At 41.4% G+C, this 4,832-nt stretch overlaps 1 protein-coding gene across 1 annotated transcript in view; it reads left to right on the forward strand.

The window, feature by feature from the left end:
- tenm3 (teneurin transmembrane protein 3) overlaps window positions 1–648 on the forward strand; it is a 175,066-nt gene extending 174,418 nt beyond the window's left edge. Inside the window, exon 40 of the mRNA XM_084686437.1 lies at window positions 1–648. This exon is cut by the window's left edge and continues 1,333 nt beyond it. The gene's annotated coding sequence lies outside the window, so the exon portion shown is untranslated.
- The last annotated feature ends 4,184 nt before the right edge of the window (window positions 649–4,832 follow it).

The raw sequence follows: 4,832 nt of genomic DNA on the forward strand, positions 1-4,832 counted from the left end.
TTGCTTGCAGTAGAACGTGTGTTTTCACGGCAAACGGGAGCAGACAGTCAGGAGGAGGTGTGGCCTGAGTGTTAGAATCCCTTACTTCTTTATTGTAAAGGGACTGTACCTTTGACAGTAGAAGATCTTAAAGGGACAGTACCACCGGTGACTTTGACAGTAGAAGATCTTAAAGGGACAGTACCACCAGTGACTTTGACAGTAGAAGATCTTAAAGGGACAGTACCACCGGTGACTTTGACAGCAGAAGATCTTAAAGGGACAGTACCACCGGTGACTTTGACAGCAGAAGATCTTAAAGGGACGCTGCCAAACAGTGACTTTAACAATTTAGATTAACGTTACAATCAGTGACCGTGTGAATGGCTGAAGGAGGAGGGAACTGGTGTCAACGCGTGTGTGTATGTGTGTGTGTTTCTGTGTACATGAAGACTATGGAAACTGCTCATTTAAAGGAGAAATCAAACTAATGGAAAGAAATCATAATCCAAGCGATCTTTTGAAGACAATGTTGAGACTTGAGAGTATGTTTATGGATATTTTTTTTAAGATAAAAAAAAATCCACTTATCCTTACATCAATATTAGTCTCAGAGAAAGTAATTTATGTACAGTGTTTATACATTAAAAATAAAATCTTGAAAAAATATGAAGATCTTTTTCCTGGTCATGCATCACTGTTTATACTCTTTATAAGTTTTAAATAATCTATCCTGTTTAAATGTATAGAAATACTTCTTGAAATTACAGAAACAAATCTGTAGCAACAATTTCGGCATTTAAATTATTCCTGTAGTTGAAATTGTATTTTTTCTTATTTGGATAGATTATATTTCGACCAACTCTAAAAACAATTTTTGGGGTTTGTTTTCTGTTTCGACACTTCTGTATTGAATAAGTCAAGTGTCTGTTTGAAGTGATTGATGTCAGACATGCAGAACCATGATGTATTAGATGATGTGGTGGAGTTGGTTTTATCCTTGTATAAGACCCTTGGACCATGGTGGTGTCCTCTTGGTCTGGTGGTAGATGCTTGGTCTTTATGACAGAGAACCTGGGGTTAAAATCCCCATGTTTTCTAATGCTAGCCTACTGTCGACTGAGTTGTATTGCTGTGTTCTGGTTGTGCTTCGTACCACTGGTCAAGTCCTTGTGATCAAGCCCTTGATATCAAAGTGCTCATCACCTCTGCAGCTAAGGGTGCTTATTAGAACACCTACATTTTCAAACCATATATATTATAGAGGGCTAGAGGAATATTCTAGAACTTTGGTAACATGCTGTATTCTTAGCCCGGAATTCCACGCCAACTATAAAGCTTCTCTTCAATACAAAGCCTTCTCTCTCTTTCTACATACCTCCCCTCCTTCTGTCAGTATATATATATATATATATATATATATATATATATATCACTTTTATTCTCTATCTCTAGCATCATTCTTTCAACCAGCACAGAAGCAGAGACATGCTGGAAAACTAAGGCCAAACCTGACCAATCTAACCTAACCAGAGAACCCTCTAGCAATACCTGAAATACTGGAGTCATAGTCACAGAGGAATCATTTCCCAACAAGGTGCTGACATCACTGGTACCACTTAAGTACATCTAAACTACTTTATGGTTGGCTACAGCCACAAACATCCCAGCCACCCCATTTCCACCCCCTCAAACTTGGCCTGCAACAGAAGATTCTGGCACAAAAACAAACTACAATGTGATCACACAGGTCAGCAGCGAGGGTTGGACAAAGAGAGATGGGGGGGGGGGGGGGTGAAGGAAGAGAGGGGTGGAGAGAAAAGGGGGGGGGAAGGAAGAGAGAGAGGGTCATGCAAGAGAGTCCCAGCGGGTGTTAGGGGTCTATGTTAAAGGGAATGTTCACTGACCCTAAATGCTCAGTGACGATGAGGATGAAGTAACAGAGATGAATGTTCTCTGAATGTTCTCTGAATGTTCTCAGTTCTTGTTCAGGCCTGAGGCACTGAAACACACACACATACAGAGTGCTGGAGAAGAAACACACACAGTCTGTTATCCTCTCTTGTAAACATTCTACGTAAAAAAGAACTGTTTAGAAGTTCAAAAAAGGTTATTTTCAATGTGACCTGAACCTACCCAAGAGGTGGGTTATCTTTAAACAAAGCATTTACAGCAACATCAATGTGACGCATCATAGCTTAGTCTCCTTTATGTTGTTTCAGGCTTAATAGTTCATACCCTCCTTTATGTAAAAACTCTTTATAAACTGTTGTATTCGTTCTGAGAAATGTTGACAGATATCTAAAAAAGCTTATATTTTTCTTTTGTAATGAATTCCTTTTCTGTCTAGCTTTTTTTTTTTTTTACTGGTTTTAATTGAACAGTCAAATAAAGACATCAGTATACGGTGTTTGGTCTATTTTCTATAGTAATTAAACATTATTTGTTCGGTTTGATATTTTATCAATACCTTTTTTTTTTTTTTTTTTTTACTTTTAAAGAAGGTAAACTATTATTTTCTTCAACTTTTTTCTGTCTCTGGAAACCTAACTAGGTTGTCTCAAAATGTAAATGTGTTCAATTTATGAGTCTATCTGCTATGTAATGATGGCACAGAAAAGCGCCTATAATTTATTCTAATAGTTTTCTCTGTTATCTTTTCTATCTTCATCTTCTGCAGGTCACATCCCCGTAATGTTTTTATATCAACATGGCTGTTTCTAGAATGCTAATAAAAAGTGCAATTTCCAGTGTTTGAATCTCCGGCAGATGGTAATGGGATCAGATCCCTCAACATGTTAATGACCCACAGAGATCAATTAAAACAATAAAGACATGATACTGGAACAAGGTTTCTGAGCCCAGACTTGTGTGTCTGACGGAGGCACACACACCCACACACACACACACACACACACACACACACACACACACACACATTCCATCAGTCAGATGATCCATCAGTTTGAAATGGATTCACCAAGTGTGTGTGCGCATCCATCCAGCATGGTTTTTATAAGCTCAAGGCCACATAAAACTGAGCCACATTGCTGTGCAGAGAGGAGACATCTGGGTCTTGTACAACTTGTCCCTAATATCCTCTTAAACCAGGTTTACAGGACCAGTGTGTGTGTGTGTTTATGTGTGTGTTTGATGTATTGTAATACACACAAGCCTCACTGAAATCATACAAGGCTATGCAGCACACAAAAAAAGGAATTGTACTGGAAACTGTGTGTGTGTGAGTAAACCCAACCCCCTACAGGTCTATCAACATACATACTCACCAACAGACAGCCAACACAGCACCCTGTCACAGCAACGACCTCTAACCCCTGACCCTGGAGGACCACATGACCTCACAAACGAATGCGGATGTCACCACCTCCCTGGCTACAAGAATTTCTGTCACAAACTGCATCCAGGGAGCAGACTGTGACACAGCATCAGCAGAGCCAGGCACGGGGGGAGAGAGAAGGCACTGGAGGAGGGGAGAGGGGATGAGGAGGGGAGGGGGGATGAGGAGGGGAGGGAAGGGGGAGGGGGAGGAGGGGAGGATGAGGAGGGGGGGGATAGGGGTGGGGAGGAGAGTGACAGAGACATGGAAGGACTGAAGGCACTGAGGGAAAAGGAGGACTGAGGGCTGGAATAGATGAGGACAAGAGTGGATGTAAGAGAACACAAATAAGGGATGGGAGATAAATAGGGTAGACAAGAGGAGTGAGGGAGAAGGAAAAGGAGAGAGGGAGCAAATGTAGGCAAGGAAAATAAGAAGGCAAAGAGACAGAGAGGAGAGACGGGGTGAGGAGAGAGGCAAATCAACATAATGCAGACACAATTCTTTATTTCAGCACAAGAGAAACAACACTGGAGGTCTGCCGGGTAAAACTCAATATAAACAAACCTGCAGCACACAAACACACAATGCAAAACATTTGGCACAAATACTCCCTTGATGTCACACTGCTAGCGAAGCACTTTGTTTGATTTCCATAATTCAATTTCACACCAGTGACACATTGGGTCACTTCTATGTTCATCTCCACTGGGAGACAGACACAGTCTCTCGGTTTGGTGGTTGTTGAAGAGCTGTCTCAGGCATTATTATCAGACCAGTGCAGTCACAGAATTGGCTGGGGAGACACATGCACACACAGCACCTGTGCGTAGTTGTAATTGATTAGATGTCACCTGTTTCCTCAAGCGACTTGCATCATATCACACGCCTTCAGTTATAGCAGGTGTGTGTGTGTGTGTGTGTGTGTGTGTGTGTGTGTGTGTGTGTGTGTGTGTGTGAAATATGATCTCCATTTGCACTTTAGCTGAAGTTCTTAGCTAGACTCGATACTTTAATACTACTGAGTTTTCATTGACAAAATGATTCACTTGAGTGGTTCATGTATTAAATGAATCAGTTAGAACTGTGTGACTTATCAGAATCCGTTATCAGAGTAATAATTGGTTCACAATTGTAGTTTTCTTTAAGGGTTCTGATCAAACCATAGAATGGGGAAAGTCCTTTTTTGGGGGGGTCTTCACAGATGATGGTAATGACAGAGCAGAATCTCTTCTTTGGGAAAGCTGGCCCTTGCCCAGTAACCCTGAGAAGCACCATGGAGGAGGAGGGGCAGAGGAAGGAGAGGAGGGGGGGGGGGATTAAAGTGTTTTGCTCTAAAGGCTCTGACTCGAAAAGCTTGATGATGTTTGCACTGTCACGCACGGTTGTTGGAGGGCTTCTACAACAATCTACTTCAGCTGTGACTTAGGGGCCATCAGCGGCCCAACATTAAAACAATGCAAAAGTATGTTATTACATATTATATACATACACACACATTAGTCTGAGAAGTTCA

Source organism: Hypomesus nipponensis, chromosome 22, assembly GCF_054491055.1.
Source record: "Hypomesus nipponensis isolate SF chromosome 22, ASM5449105v1, whole genome shotgun sequence".
Taxonomy (NCBI): domain Eukaryota; kingdom Metazoa; phylum Chordata; class Actinopteri; order Osmeriformes; family Osmeridae; genus Hypomesus; species Hypomesus nipponensis.